The sequence below is a fragment of the Nicotiana sylvestris genome, chromosome 8 (assembly GCF_000393655.2).
Source record: "Nicotiana sylvestris chromosome 8, ASM39365v2, whole genome shotgun sequence".
Lineage (NCBI taxonomy): Eukaryota > Viridiplantae > Streptophyta > Magnoliopsida > Solanales > Solanaceae > Nicotiana > Nicotiana sylvestris.
In genome coordinates this window covers 163,658,013-163,675,250 of record NC_091064.1, presented here as the reverse complement: position 1 = coordinate 163,675,250, position 17,238 = coordinate 163,658,013, and the positions used below count along the sequence as shown (strand labels likewise).

The following is a 17,238-nucleotide window of genomic DNA, read 5'->3' as shown; positions in this document are numbered from 1 at the left end:
GAGTTAAGGTTTGATATAAGTGTGGGGTTTGAATGTTAAAATATATTAAAATGCTTAGAGAGGTGTAGTCACTCTTATATCCAAATGTATCCTACCCGACCCGTAGCCTACATTACAACCAATTAAAGTCTTACTTGATCCTAGACTGAATGAGCTAGATTAGTAGAGTAGTACACTACGAGCAAGCCTATGGTACATCTTTTTGGCATATGAATGTTATTTCTGAGAGTGAGTGAACTCTTTCTATCTTGAGTTCCTAAGTGTACTTAAATTTTATTGTGTGGAACTACACTCTTTTTTTGTGTGAGGGCACTTGATTCACGAAGGAAAGGTAATGTCAGTGACTTCTATGTTAGAGTAAGTGGGTGAGTTGTGAATAATGCGTGGTACTTGTGAGTCAAATCTTGAGGTGAAGATATTACGCTTTTGTGCTTAGTCTATTTTAAATGTTCTTGGTGTGACGAGTTAAGGGAATTGCTTAAAAAGGTCATGTCTATAAGTGTAGTTTGATTGCTCTTGGACGAGCAATGTTTAAGTGTTGGGTATTGATGTGTGCCTATAATTTCATAGTTTCGTATATTATTTGTCTTGCATTGTACATGCTTTAATGATAAATTACACTTTATTTGTGCGTAATGGAGTCTATTTTATGTGTAGGTGCATCAAAAATGAAAGTAGAGCTAAAGGGATGATTAAACGTCGAAATTACGCTCAAGAACAGTGAAAAGGAGAAGTCGGGCAAAAGCCAGCTCGACCAGGCTTTATCCAGGTAAGGCCAGCTTAAAGCCAGGCCTAACTAGGCTTTATCCAGGTGAAGCCAGCTTAAATCCAGGCCTAGGCTGGCGTTATCCAGGCGAGGCCAGCTTAAAGCCATCCCCAATCCGAGTTTTGAAGGTTTTAATTGTTTCCCGGCTTGACTAGGAGTTGACCTACACGTTTAGGTCTTATCCTAAACATATAAATAGACCTAAAAATGTCACTTTTGAAGAAGGGAGAGAGACAGGGAATGGGAGATCGAGTTTGGAGACACTTGAGACCTACGGAGGCAAGAACACACTAGGAGCAAGGTGGAGAATTCTTCTACGAGTTTTTCAATTCCTTCTTCCTATTTCTATTATTGGTTATGAATTCTATTATTGTAGTTATTGATACTATTATGAATAGCTAAGTTGTTATCTAGGGTTTTGATGGAACTCCTTGAAAGATGATTTTCCTATTACGTTAATATAGATTTGCTGTAGTATTTTCTCTATTTGTTCAACTACGTTATTATTGTGGTTGGTTGAAGAGCTCTCAATCGACTGTACCTATTTAGTGTGTATTACTCGGGAGAGAGTGCATATTTAGGTAGTTGTTGAACGACATCACTCCTAACGCATATAAGGGATCAATACGAAAGGTTTAAATGTGGGATTAAGGATAACGAAACCTTGGGTGTGATCTAAGTGAGTTGTACTTAAAGCTAGCTAGCTTAATTCGAGAGAATATGTCTAGTAAATTGTGGTAATTACTCGGGAGAGAGTTACGACAGTCAGAGCGCTCATGATCGGTAGAGAATACTTAACGAATTTATAGAAAACACAGCGGGAAGGATTCCGACAATAGGGGAAATCATAACTCTAGACGTCCTTAATCTTTTCTCCAACCCTTAGTGTCTTTAGTTGTTAATTTACTATTTTAATTTGTTAGTTAATTAGTTAAACACAAGAATCTTAATATCTATAAGTTAGGAATTGTTCAAGCTTGTCTTCTTGGTAATATTGAACAATTGTAGCTAAGTCTTAGTTCTCTGTGGGATTCGATTCCGGACTTGTAAACCGGGTTATATTTGCAACGACCGCTTAATCCTTTTTATAAGACATAGTTGAGCGTGATCAGTGTGCATCAACTTCATATTCTTCCTTCGAACCATAGCTCAAATTTCAACTCAAAACAACCTCAAAGTTTCACCAATAGTCCCTACACCCAATTGAAATAAGTCATAATTATGCATATTTAACCCAACCTTCAAGTTCTTCAATAGCTTGAAATGGACTTCACTTTTCAAGAAACACAAAATTAACTCTAAAAAAATGTACTCATTCTATTCCAATAACACGCTTGAAGTAATTTATCGTTTCTGAATATAAACTTCTGCAAATTTTTCAAACGTAAATTGGATGGAGACCTAATCTCATTATTTCAAGGGTGTACAGTAAATTGAAGAATTAAGAAAGTGGAAATTTTAAGGTCAATTGGATTAATGGATATAACGCCCCACTGTGTGAATGACATAGCTTCTCTTCTCGGAACTTTTGAATTGTTTCAGTTTTCAATTCTTTGAAATTTGAGGATTTTGCGTGAGAATTTAGCCGGAGAAGCGGACAAGAAAGATTAGCCACTTTATAACTAAAAAGAATAAAAATTTGGCATTTTATGAGTGGACTAATTTCTCTACTTTAGAAGAGCAAGACTTTCGACATGTCTGCTAGGAATCTTTTTAAACAAGTTTGAGGGCACTTCAGTCATTTCTCATCGGCTATATACATGCCTTTTTGTGCTCTTTCGAGATATACGTGTACGTTTTCTGCTACTCCCAGATGTATATTTTTCTTCTCTTTCAACATAAACATATTCCTTAGCAAAGCACACAGAAGAAAATGCATCAGAGAAATGACCCATCATAAGATCAAATCGAAATCAGGTAAAAGTTCCTTTCTGAAGTTCAGATTCGAGTTTGATTCAAAGTTATTTTGCTCGATTATTGCTCTGTATCAGCTTTGCTCCTTGGTTTCTAGCTTTTAATCCATTCTTTTTGGTTTTGGCATTTGTTGGCCTGTGAGTTGTGTTTGTACCTGTGATTTGTGCTGAATTTTCCCACTTTCTCTCTCAAATCTCAGGTAAATTTCTTTGTCTTTAATATCAATTTTGTTATTTTCTATGTGTTTTTTCTCCTTTTTTTTTGTTCCAATTTGTTTCAACTCACACAACATCCGAAAATTTCAAAGGAATATTTTTTTTTTAACAGACACTGCTGTGAATAAAATATGGGGTTCTGATAATTGATAAAAATCTGTTTTTTTCTTTCTGTGTGTGTTTGGGAGTGGAATACAACATGAGTTTTTGATATTAAAGTTTTTTGTTTGTTATGTGGGTTTGTCATTGAAGTGTTTATACATTTCAGTCTGTATTTGTTTTTTTTGTTCTTGTGCTATATTTTGCTGCTTACTTTTTTTGTGAAATGGTTTGTTAGTTTGGTTTGGAAAATGGAGGTGAAGAACCACTATCGAATTTCTGAAATTTAGTGATTTGGAACATGAAGGTTAATGCCCCTCCCATCTTCTTAGCCTTCTTACCTGTAGAGTTATGAACAGAGACTATTGTTAGTGCTCAAATCTCAAACAAAGAAGATAAAAAAGACAAATGATGTTTGTCAGAGTGATAGGTGAAGAACAACAAAGAGCATATGGCACACTATCTGTATACTTCAACATCCAAGAAATATCTGAATTTGTGTACTTCAACATAAGAAAAGGATAGATTACTATAGACAATAGACCACTAAAAGAGTAAAAGTAGATCCTCTAAGACCTTTATATGTTAGAAGTACTTCAAAATTCTGTATTTACAGTCTATCAAGAATTCCAACCAAGGCAAAATGATTATACTTATCAGAACAGAACACCAGCATGGACACTCCATTTTGGTAACAGAAAGGAGTAGTACTGGTATAAGCCATTTTTTACTTGGAAGACAAGTATTGCGTTCAATTCGAAAGGCATGGTTTTCACTTTTCAGTATGTTTCTTCATAGGATAGCTTCCACCACAAGTTCTCTCCATTGACAGATAATAAAAGTCTTTAGATGCAGTGGCGAAGCCAGAAATGTTTTCAAGGGTGTTCAAGGTTGAAAGCAGTTGAAAAAAAAATTCCGACAAAGGATGTTCAGTATAGGTTTTATATATCTAAAATCAATATTTTACTTATACACACAGTGTAATTTTTTATAATTTTTCGGTGAAGGGTGGTCAGTTGAAGTATCGGAGTGAGTAAAAGGGATAAATAAATGAATGCATGAATGAGACCCTACTCGCCTTCCCTTCTTTCTCTCGCTATTCACTCTGCCCTCCTCCATATTTCTTCCTTTTCTGATCTCTCTTTGTTGCCTGACCACATGTTTCTTGAGCTTTTCGTGTAACAACCTTTCTTTATTACTTACTTCTTTTTATCTTACTTATTTCTTATTTCTTATTTTTTTCATCTGTCAATTTGATATGATTAGGGGTCTCTCTTTTTTCTTTCTCTGTTTATTTTCTTTTGTTGGGCTTTTGCTATCCAGTGTAGTCGATGCAAAATATTTGAAATGTAAATTACCGGAATTAGCTTTGTAGCTTGACTTGCTAGCTATCTATTTTTGAGATTTCCTTTGTAATTTCGGGGTTTTACATCTTTCAATTTGGGATAGGTTTTAATCTTTTTGGGTTGATATAAACTAAAGGAAGTATATTTGTGGCTTGCATCTATCTATCTATTTATTTCTGAACTTACATTTGGGGCAAGTTTAATCTCTTTGGATTATGAGCCCGTTTGGATTAGCTGGAAAAAAGTAGCTTTTAAGTACAACTGCTTAAAAGCAGCTTTTAAGTGCTGAAACTTGTTTTATAAATAAGCAGTTACCTATTTGGATAAAAGTGTTGAAGCTTAAAAAAAACTGTTGAAGTGTTTTGTAAACAAGTGTTGGCAAGAACTTTTTTCTATTAAAAAGACAGAAATATCCTTAGAGCTGTTAACATTATAAAGGAGCTGATTACTACAATATATTTGATTTATATAATAAATGTAAATAAAAATAATTTATATTTTATTTTAATTTCAATTTAAATGATTACTTAAGATAGTTTTTACAAATGTAACTCTTGAACGCTCATTTTTAGTTTGTACAAAAGAGGAAAAAATTGAAAATCTGGGTAAAAATGGTTCTATTCAGCTAAGATTGCCTGTTAATTCATTTTTTCCGATGCGCATGCAAGGAAAAAAAGATATAACCATTGAGTATGCGTCTAGCGGGTTCTCGTGGGATGTTTCTGTGACGACCCGGCCAGTTGTCTCATGAGTTGCCGCTCCATTTCCCCCATTTCTGCTTCTTTATGCTTCGTTATCCGTGATTTATGTGGTCGAGTTGATTGGTTTGCGTTCGGAGTGGATTTGGAAAGAAATGAGACAATTAGTCTCTTTTAAGAAAGTTTAAGTTGGAAAAGTCAACCGGATGTTATCTTATGTGTTAGAGGGCTCGGGCGTGAGTTCCGATGGTTCGGTTAGCTTCGAGAGGTGATTTATGGCTTAGGAGTGAGATCGGAATTGGTTTTGGAGGTCCGATGTAGAATTTGGTTTGAATTGGCGAAGTTAGTATTTTGGCGATTTCCGATTGGTAGGCGAGATTTTGATCCGAGGGTCGGAATGGAATTCTGAGAGTTGTTGTAGCTTCGTTATGTCATTTGGGATGTGTGTGCAAAATTTCAGGTCATTCGGACATGGTTTGGTTGGATTTTTTATCAAAAGCGTGTTTCGGAAGTTTTTAGGAAACTTAGGCTTGAATTCGATGAGTTTTTGGTAATTTAATGTTGTTTGAGGTGTTTTGATGATTGGAACAAGTTCAAATAATGTATTGGGTCATGTTGATACTTTTGGTTAAGGTCCCGGGGGCCTCGGGGTGATTTCGGATGGCTAATGGGAAGTTTTGGAACTTGGATGATTGCAGATTTTCTGATGCTTTTGGTGTTTTCGCACCAGCGGTTTGGGACCGCAGGTGCGGTCTCGCAGATGCATTGCTTGGGTCGCAGAAGCGGAAGGCTGAGGGAGTCCTGTTATCGCAGATGCGGAAAAGGGGCCGCACCTGCGGAGCCGCAGATGCGGCGAGTGGACCGCAGATGCGGTGTTGGTCCGTTAAGTGAAATTCCGCAGATGCGAAGAAATGACTTCAGAAGCGGTACTGCAAAAGCGGGTATTGGACCGCAGATGCGGTTAGGACTGGGCAGAATGTATATATGTTTCTTCTTTGTGATTTTTGAAGGGTTTATTCATTTTTAACTTCGGACTTGGAGTTTTTGGGCAATTTTGAAGAGAGATTTCAAGGGAACTTCGATAAGGTAAGGATTTAGGACTTAAAACACACTTCTATGGTGATATTTCATGAATTAGGACTGAAATTTAAGGAATTAATGGACTAAAATGGAGGTTTAAGGCTTGAGTTTAAGAGAGCTTAAATTGGGGATTTGAGGGGCCAATTGAACTCCGATTCTTGTGATTTTTATATGTATGAACTCGTGTGAAGATGAGGAATTTAATGATGTGAAAATTTCTGAGTTTCGAGAAGTAGGCCCGGGGCTCGGGTTTAGCTAATTTCGGGATTTTTGATATTTTTCGATTGTTTTCGCTTGGGCTTTGTTCCCTTAGCATATTGTGACGTATTCGTTCTGATTTTGGATAGATTCAATGCGCGTGGAGCCGATTCGAGGGGCAAAGGCGTCGCGAGCTAGAGTTGTAGCCGGTTCGAGGTGAGTAATGATTGTAAATGATGTCCTGATGGTTTGAAACCCCGGATTGCACATCGTTGTGCTGTATTGAGGTAAGACACGTACTGGATGATGAGTGTGGGGTCTTTTACTACTGGGGATTGTGACTTGGTTCGTCCCGACTGATGATTTTACCGTGTATTTGATTGAAACTTATTTGTTATCATCATGATTTGGGCTGATTGCCATATTTGGGCTTCGTGCCAACTATTTGAACCCTTTGGGGATTTTTTGACTGATTTTCCTCACTCTACTTGTTAAAAAAAATCATATCCTCAGTCATGTTTCTATCTGTTTTTAACGATTTGAGCCGGTTTTATCATTCTATTCCTAAATGAGAGGAATTTGTGGGCTGATATCCCTACCTTCTATTATTGTGCCCGAGAAACTGTGAGGTTAATGACTGAGAGGGGTTGAGAACCCAACAGTGAGGATATTATATATGTTATGGATCGGGTTTCACGCCGCAGCAATACTTATATGGATCGGGCTGCACGCTGCAGCAATATAGCGCTTGGGCTGTAGGAGCCCCTCCGGAGTCTGCATCAGCAATGTACGATTCGGGTTGCACGCCATAGCGGTTATCTCTGATTTCTGTTATTGTGAGAGATATATGAGTCGAGTGCTAAGAATGAGTACTAAGTGATTGATATTGTGCCCGAGGAGCGGGTCTCTACTTGTTATTTATTTGCTAAACTACCTGTTTTACTTGAGTTAAAGAGATTTCATTTGACTTCTTCACTGATTTACCGCTTTAAGTGATTTTACTGCTTTGATATAGAATTGCTTTGTGCCTTTACGTGTTTTCATGCTTTCAGCCATTATTTATAATTATTACTCACTGGGTCGAAGTACTCACATTACTCCCTGCACCTTGTGTGCAGATCCAGGTGTTTCAGAGGCTGAGTGAGAGTTTTCCCGTTGATCAGCATTTGCCGGAGTTATCGAAGTAGTTGCATGTAATCCGTAGACCCGATTTCTCCTTCTATCTTATTACTTTCCACATTCCTAGATTATTTATGTATTAGGTTGTTCAGACTTGTATTAGAGGCTCTTGACTTGTGACACCGGATCAATGTGGGCTAGGTAGTGGTATTATCTTTGGACTTCCGCATGTTTAACTTACTGTTTTAGACCTTTATTATGCTAAATTGGTATTTAAACTGTGTTAGCTGGTAATGAATTTTATAAGAAAATGGGTTGTGGTTGATAGTTGGTCAGGCTTGCCTTGCAATGTGTTGGTCTGCCATAATCGTATTTTTCTTGGCATCCCATCCTAAATCTGTCTCCCCTCTCATCAATTGCTTAAAAATTGTCCATTCACCTTTCATGTAATCCCAATAATTTTTTATTTTTTTATCATAGTCTTTTTTCGTCCTCTTATAGAACTCGTCAACAAGACTTTTCCACTCATCTTTATTTAAGTAAGTGTTTGGTCTATTTCTTTTTCTAAAATCATGCTCACACAACTCAATAAATATAATATGTGTATCATCGTCTCACTTAGCATTGTCCGGCATAATTGATGTAAATAATCTAAAGAAAGAAGAGCAACCAAGAATAAGACTGAAGTTGCATAATAGGAATACCAGTACTTTTGTAACTTCATGATCCATAGACATCTTGAGTAACAATTTTATTGTTTTTCTCCTAAAATGGGAGATAGAACTAAGAACTCAATTATTTCAAAGAGATTAATTATGATAACTGTTGGATTTTATGGACTCTCCAATATGTACCCTTGATATCATATCTGAGCTTTGTCCTCTCTCTGTTTCTACCCTTTTTCTACATTCTAGTTAAATAGTAGTATCTCTCTAACGGGTGAGTTCATCTCATGTTAGTATTTAATAATGATACCATTTGACTCTGATTATGTTCCCAAAATTAAGTAGTTTAGTTCGGTTAAAAAAAACTAAACCTTACATTTTTTGGTTAACAAAGGTTTTAGCAATAACCTTGTGTATCATACTTCAAAGACAGCTTGATATTCAAGAAAATTACAGGGACTGTAGTTATGAAGATAGCACATAGAGCAAATGCATGCAGAAAATATCAACTATAGTTCTTGACAAACAAAAAGAAATTCTGTAAAGGATATGAATCAGAGTTATCACTACAAAGCCGCTCTTAAACCTATAGCAACCTAAAACAATGAGTACAAGTGTTACAGATCACTTTGGATCTGTAACAATGACATAAGTACCAGCAGTATTAACAATACCAGCAGTAACAAAGAAAAACAAGACAGTGATGATTTGGTTAAGAAAAATATTAGTGCTCGATGACATGCTTATATGAACAACTTGGCAGAGGTGTTAACGACCTATCAAGCACTTAGCTCCAGCACTCCTAAACTACATTTTTCTTCATTTATATAAAAAGAGTCAACTTTGATAAATATCAAATATTCTACTGTTTTCTTTGCTATAACACCAAAATGGATGAAGCAGAGATGAAGATGAAAGGAGCCAACAACCTAAAGCAAGATCGTTCTTGCATTTGTATAGTCAAAAATCAGTAAAAAATTTCAAATGAATTCAAAAAAAAATATACAATAAGGATCGAGAAGAACTTACAATGATAATTGATTTTCACTGAATTTCTTGAAGAAAAGCGCAGAAAAATTAGAAATGAAGCAGAGATGAAGATGAAAGGAGGAACGGCAGTCTTCAAAGTGAAGAAAATAGGAGAAATACAATCTTTTAGGGTTTCTTTGACTGAGAGTAATTTTGGTATTATAAAAACTTATAAGGGACAAGAGAGTAATTTTCTTGGTCAAACCAAAATGGCTTTTAAGCCAAAATTGAAAAAGTTGGGGTCAGCCAACTTGTTGTTTTTGGCTTTTTTAAGCACTTTTTAGCTTTTTTAAGCAGCTTTTTTTTTGCCACACTCCAAAAATTTAAAAAGTGCTTAAAAGCTGGTTTGACCAGCTTTTAAGCCCATCCAAACACCTCTATGAAGTATGGTACAACACAGTAATGAAAACACAAAAAAAAAAAAATGAAATTGTGAATGTTGTGAATCTTGCTTCATTTTGGTTTGAGGAAAGCGGAAAGTTCAGTTCTTTGTATTACAATCTGTTAGAGAGGCAAAGTTTGAAGTTCCTCAATGCAAAAAAGTGATATTTTTGCTATTGAGCTGAAAAATAATTTTTTACTTTCTCAAATTAGAAACAAATAGAAACTGATATAAACATCAAGATTTAAGACTTGAGACCTTAAACATATCCTTTTATATGCAAGCATTAGAAATGCTAGTGGAAAAAATTAAATTCATGAAGAATCAAAAATGTCAAGTGCATTAGAAATAAATGGTAACTGAATTAGCTGGCTCAACTCTGAAAATTGAGTGATGATAATTGTCTTCACAAAATTTCAACTTTTTTATCTTAGATTTTTCATGTTTTCTTCTCTCATCCCGCTTCATGCTTACTGTTTAGTTGAATTTTTTAAACTTTTGCTTTATGCTTATCTGATAGCAATGAGTAAAATGTTGCTATTTGGTTACTTTATGTTTCACTTTTGGTGTTTTGATTATTATGTAAAGATTTGTTTGAGTCCTAGAAGGGAACACGTCAGCTGATTGTATATTTTGTATCAAATTTCGTATGGAGATAGTCATACTCATATTTTTAGTTCCATTTTGCGGAGGCATGCGGATTTTCAATTTATCTTCTTTATTATTGCAGTTCTAACGATTCGTTGTGGTTATTTTCTACTTCTGTTATTCAGTGGCACTCGAACCGGAAGGTAAATTTTCTAATATCTCGTGATTTATTTTCAGGTATTGTAAGTTTTTGCTTGAGTTCTTTTAAAAAATTATAATAAACATATATAAATATTAGACAATGTTGAAAATATATTCAATAATGCGAATACGCACTTGACATTTCTCCTTCAGGAAATAGATGAGTGAAAATGTCGAGTAAAAATCATAAAAATGAAAGCTCCGAAAAAATACATGCTGACAAGAAGACTAGGCGACGCGTATTATACAAGATGATGCAAGACGATAAAAAGGAGGCTCTCCTAGCGCGAGCACAAGCGCGAGCAAGTAAGGATGAAACAAGTGGCCGGCAACTTCCTGCCTGCTCGCTAATTAATAGCTTTGTTACCGCATCATCCTCTATGAGTGCTAATATTTCAAGCGAGCAATATCTTCCTTTTGTGGGACATTCAATATATGAAGTAGGTTAGAGAGCTAGACTGTCATTTCTTAATGGTATATGCAATTATAAATACATATATGCATTTATAACTATCAAAATTATATACTTATACTTGTTATTGTTGTATCCCAGGATCTACATCTAACACAAATCATGAACAATATACTGAAGAGTCAATAACAATTCGACCATTAACTGATTATGTTATGTTAAAAATTGTTCCCAAATGCAAATTTTGCGAAGCCAAAAAATTTGAATATGAACCACCCACATTCTGTTGTCGCAAAGGCACTGTTAAACTGATTTCACATCAAGTACCACAAGAGTTAAGAAATCTGTATCTAGGAAATACTGAAGAATCAAAGCATTTTCGAACCTACATAAGAACATACAATAATATATTTGCGTTCACATCCCTGGGAGTAAGCTATGACAAAGAGCTGGCAAAAAGGAATAAAAGTATTTATACATTTCGAGTTCAGGGATAAATGTATCATTTCATAAATGACTTGATACCAAGTAATAAAAAAGGAAAAATCTACAATTATATTTTTATGATAATGAAAATGAGGTGAGCAATTGAATGGCATGTTCCAATAAATTGATAATAAAAATTTAATGGAAATATTAAAAACCAATTCTTACACTACGTTTTTGAAATCCTTAATAAATATCCTACGATTATTTGATTTCCACATTGTGCTTAAGTGTGATGTTGGCCTAGATCAACGAATATACAATCTACCAACTACATCAGAAGTGGCAGGAATATGGGTAGAATAAGATACCAATAATTATATCCCTACACCATATATCTGAATATATACAAAAAGTGATAGAAGCCAGCTGGTAAATTATTATTACGGATGTTATGACCCATTGCAATATCCATTACTGTTCCCTTACGGTCAAAATGGTTGGCATTGTGGTATTCAAAAACTTAAGCCTTCAACTACCCCTTCTAGAACACATCCGTAAATTGAATACGATCAATTGCCATGTGTAACAAATATGACTTCAATTGATGGATTCCTTGACATGGAAGCTGAAGTGATGCAAAAAGGCAAACGAAAAAGAGAAACAGTTTCCTGTCGTGAATATTATTGTTATCAACTCCAAATTAGAGATGATGAAAATATAATCTTACATTCAGGACGATTATTTCAACAGTATGCTGTAGACGAATGGATAAAAGTTGAAACTCAAAGATTAGATTTCGCTTTTTTCAATTAATTTTTTTTAGGATGGACGTGTTAGCGGGACTTTTATATATTTTACGACGCGGTGATAGAGAAGGCTCACAGGTAGGTAAGAACAGAATACTTCCACTTAGCTTCACAGGAGGACTAAGAGATATGGGTCGCCGGTATACGGATGCTATTGCATTAGTGCAGTGTTTTGGAATACCCGATATATTTCTAACTATGACATGTAATCCTTCTTGTCCTGAAATTCAAGAAAACTTGTTGTCGATAGATTAGGCTCAGAATAGACCCAATTTAGTTAGCCGAATATTTCGAGCAAAACTAGAAGAGCTTAAAAAGGATATACTAAAAAGACAAATATTTGGTAAAGTTGCAGCATTTATGTACACGGTCGAATTCCAAAAATGGGGACTTCCGCATGCTCATTTTCTTATTATACTCGATGAAAAATACAAACTATTGACTCCTGAGGAATATGATAAATTTGTTTGTGCTGAATTACCGGATCCTAAAAGAAACTCTAATTTATTTAAGCTTGTTACACAACACATGAAACATAGTCCTTGCGGTCAATTAAATCCAACAAGCCCCTGTATGAAGAAAAAAACGGTCATTGTAAATTTAAATTTCCAAAAGAGTTTGTTGAACAAACAACTAAAGGAAAAAATTCATACCCTATTTATAGAAGACGAAATACGGGAAAATCTGTGGAAATTAGAGGACAACTTTTTGATAATTCATGGGTTGTTTCTTACAATCCATTCTTACTTAGTAAATTTAATTGTCATATAAATGTGAAGATTTTCTCTGATATTAAAGTTGGTAAGTACATTTACAAGTATATTTGCAAAGGACATGATAAAATTGCATTTCATATACATCCTAATGAGATGAATATAGAAGTAGATGAAATAAAAGAATATCAATCTGCTAGGTGGGTGTCACCACCTGAGGCTGCGTGGCGCATATTTGCTTTTCCTATCAGTGAAATAATTCCAAATGTATACCATTTTCAACTCCATCTTGATGGACAACAAATTGTTTCCTTCAAAAATACAGACAATATTAGTAGAATTGTAAATAATCCTATGATTAAAAAAACGATGTTAACTGAATTTTTTAGAATGAATAGCGAAAACAAAAATGCTATGACTTTGAATTTATTATATCGGGAATTTCCAGAATATTTTGTATGGTTCACAACATACAAGATGTGGTCGTGTCACCAACAAGGATATACTATTGGTAGAGTTGTGACATGTTATCCAACCGAAGGAGAAAGATACTATCTTAGATTGTTCTTAGTGAACGTAAGAGGGCCAAAATCATATAAAGATTTGCAAACTGTAAACGGAATAACTTGTGACACGTTTAGAGAAGCTGCGGAAAAAAGAGGATTATTACTTTGCGATAATAATTTAATAGAATCCATGTCAGAAGCAGTAAGTTACCAAATGCCACACAATTTAAGATACTTATTTGTTGTACTATTAGTTTATTGCAATCCCGCTAATCCAATAGAGTTGTGGGAAAAATTTGAAAGCCCGATGTTTGAAGATTTCAAAAAATACTCAAATATGCATACAAGAGAAATTCGTCACAAAGTACTAAATCATATTAATGATATTTTTCATTCAATGAGTCGTGATATCAACGAATTTGAACTAACTGTAACGATCCGACCGGTCGTTTTGAACTTTTGCACTTTGATCATCAGTTTCCGGGCATGACTTGCCCCATGTAACGTATTGTGACTGATGTAGATCGTTGGTCTTGGTTTTCAGGAAAAATCAGAATGAATTTGAAGGAACAGTCTCAGTTGAAAGCTTTGAATTTGAAAGGTTTGACTAAGAGTTGACTTATTTGTATATGAGCTCGGATCGGAAATTTTATGATTTGGATAGCTTCGTTGGGTGATTTATGACTTAGGAGCACGATCGGAATGCATTTTGGAATTTCATGGAAGGATTTGGCTTGAATTGGCAAAGTTAATATTTTGGCGAATTCCGGTTGATAGGTGAGATTTTGATCCGAGGGTCAAAATGGAATTCCAAGAGTTGTTGTAGCTTCGTTATGTCATTTGTGATGTGTGTGCAAAATTTCAGGTCATTTAGACGTCGTTTGGTCGACTTTTTGATCAAATTCGGATTTCGAAAGTTTTGGAATTCTTAGGCTTGAATCCGAGGATGATTTGATGTTTTGATGTTGTTTTGAGCATTCCAAAGGTTGGAAAAGTTTGAATTATGTTATGGGATGTGTTGGCATGTTTGGTCGGGGTCCCATGAGGCTCGGATATGTTTTGGAAGAGTTTTTAGAAGATTTTGCCGTTTTGAGCATAAGCATGTAATGATCCAAAGGTCCATTTTTAGTTCTAGAGATCGAAATTTGATTTCGAGACTTCTGAAATTTTGACAATGAATTATAGGATTGATCTGGAAAGTTTGGTCTAATTTCATCAAGTCGCGGTTGGGTTTTTGTCACGAAACATGAGTTAATTGTTTAACGAGCGAAATGGGTATTGAACTGAGCAAATGAGCTTCGAATTGAGTTTCGACTAAAGGGCTATGTTCGTATTATTATTTGTGACTCATAGGAATAAGAATCATCGAATTCCTAGTTCGTATGATGGAGTTAGAGCCTTTTTAGTGAAAAGAAAAACTGTTGTAATTTTCTGGGAAGTTTCTGCATTTTTTGGGCAGTTTCTGCATTTTTTGCATGTGTGAACAGTGACCGCACCTGCATGAATAGTACCAATGTACAGTATACATGAACAGTACGTGAACAGTAAAAATGTATGAATAGTACCCCCGAAATTCTAGACAGTTTTAAGTCTAGCAGTCCGGTTTTTGGTCATTTTTTTGACTGCCAAGCTCGGGTTTTGGGCAATTTTGAGCGAGAAATCACGGGAATTCTTGGGGTAAGTGTTGTTGAATCCCTAGTGATTATATTTCATGAATAAATCTGCATTTTTTGCGTTATATTATTGATATTTGAAGAGAAATGGAGGAATTTTCTAAAATTCCATAAAGATGAATTTTTAAGATTTGAAAGCCAATCCGATGTCGGATTTTGGTAAAATTTATTTGGTTGGACTCGTGGTTGGATGGGGCTTCATATTCCGTGACTTTTGTCATATTCCAAGATGTGGGCCCCACGGGCGAATTTTGAGTGCAATTTCGGATTTTTAATGGAAAATGTAGAATTTCATATGGAATTAATTCCTATAATTTTTATTAACTGAATCGAATTATTGTGGCTAGATTTGAGGCATTCGGAGGTCGATTTGAGAGACAAAGGCATCGCGAGCTAGAGGATTAGCCGGTTCGAGGTGAGTAATGATTGTAAATGATGTCCTGAGGGTTTGAAACCCCGGATTTGCACATCGTAGTGCTATATTGAGGTGAGACACGCGCTGGATGATGAGCGCGGGGTATTTTACTACCTGGGATTGTGACTTGGTCCATCCCGATTGATGATTTTACGCATATTTGATTGAAACTTATTTGTTATCATCATGATTTGGGCTGATTGTCATACTTGGGTTTCGTGCCAATTATTTGAATCCTTCGGAAATTTTTATCACTATTTTGACTTATATTTAAACTCAGTCCTGTTTATAATTATTGTTTTACAAACTCAGCCACTTTTATGCAGATTTGAAAACTCAAATGATATTTCTAAATGGTATTTTGGACTGAGAACTACTGTTTTACAAATGCCCGTGGGGCTTATGATGATTTACGGACTGAGTGAGGCCGAAGGCCATATGTGAGGATATGCCGAGTGATATGAGGCCGAGGGCCTGAGATACTTTATATGCCATGCGGTGGCTTGAGTGATGTGAGGCCGAGTGATTTGAGGCCGAGGGCCTGAGATACTTTATATGTCACGTGGTGGCTTGAGTGATGTGAGGATATGCCGAGTGATGATTGTCACACCTCCTTTTTGCGCGCCTACCCCGAAGGATAAATGCGTGAGGGAGTTTTTCCAATTTAAGTGACAATATTCGAAATGAGATTATTTATTTAATTCAGAGTCGCCTCTTGGGAAAGGTTTGGCTTTTGGTGTCCCAAGTCACCGGTTTATCTTGAATCCCAATTCGAGGAAAAATATTCGACTTTCCAAATGAAGTCTGCAAACCAGAAATTCTAAGTAAGGAATTCTGTTGACCCGAGGGAAGGTGTTAGGCACCCCCAAATCCCGTGGTTTTAGCACGGTCGCTTAAATTGTTGTAATGGCTAAATATCTGATTTTTATACATGTTATAACTTGTGTACTTTTAGTAAGTTTAAACCGCTTTTATTATTATTTTTTAATAGAATTGCAACGTCGTGAAAATGCATCTCGAACCACGTCACAATCAATGCACCCGTGGTTGTTAATACGTTCCGACTCTGTTGAGATTTGGATTTGGGTCACATAAATGCGCACCTGAATTTAAGAATGTAATTTAATTAAAATCGCGTCTAAAGAGTCTAACGCGTTATTATCTTTGGGAAAAGCCGTGAAGTTCGCTAAATGGCCACTCCCGAAATCTAAGTAATTATTAACATCTATTGAGGGCCCTGCAGTTTGTGCGTCTTTGTTTGGCGAGGCTCGCCTCATTTATTTTAAGGATATCCTAAAGTGACTACATTTCTATTAAATTCGTTTCTAAAATAAAAGAGAAAAAATCCTAATTAGTTACATGCTTAAAAAAAGGCGTAACATATTAAATGCTAGATTAAGACAAATGTTAACGGAAAGGAATATTACTAAAATTGAAATTATAAATAAACTACGGAATCGACAAATAATATGTTTAAAAGAAACTAATTATCCTATAACTAGATTAAACTCGCATTGTTAGATGACTTGAACCGTTGAAATTAATTATTTACGACTATTTGAAAACTAGAATCAATCTTAATTACTAATGCATATTCGAAAGTTTATTAAATTCAAACGTTAACTCGTCTTGTTTGAACTCAAATCATGCCATAATGCCTAATTCACGAAATTAATCTAAATTCATGCTTTAACTAAATTTAGCTACATGTTCACGATTAACCTACTGTTGACAATATTAAAACCTTCAAGCTAGTGAGCTACCAGTTTTACCAAACCGATTCACTAAAGACCAACTTATGTTATTTTCCTCTTACTCCAATTGTTAAACAGTTTGACAGTAATGAGCATGCTTAAACATATACTACCTAATAACCGAACTAAAACAGAGTATTATTTAATATATCACTACAAGATGCCTAGTTATGCAAAGCAACCGAAATTTACAGAATAATAATACATGAGATAACCTAAACACAATCAGT

The 17,238-nt window shown here is 35.3% G+C and overlaps 1 long non-coding RNA gene across 1 annotated transcript; it reads left to right on the top strand.

Annotated features, from left to right (window-relative positions):
- Nucleotides 1–2,519: 2,519 nt before the first annotated feature.
- On the top strand, nucleotides 2,520–7,770 carry LOC104239713 (uncharacterized). Its single transcript, XR_714215.2, has 2 exons — nucleotides 2,520–2,683; nucleotides 7,435–7,770. It is a non-coding gene; the product is annotated as an uncharacterized lncRNA (long non-coding RNA).
- The last annotated feature ends 9,468 nt before the right edge of the window (nucleotides 7,771–17,238 follow it).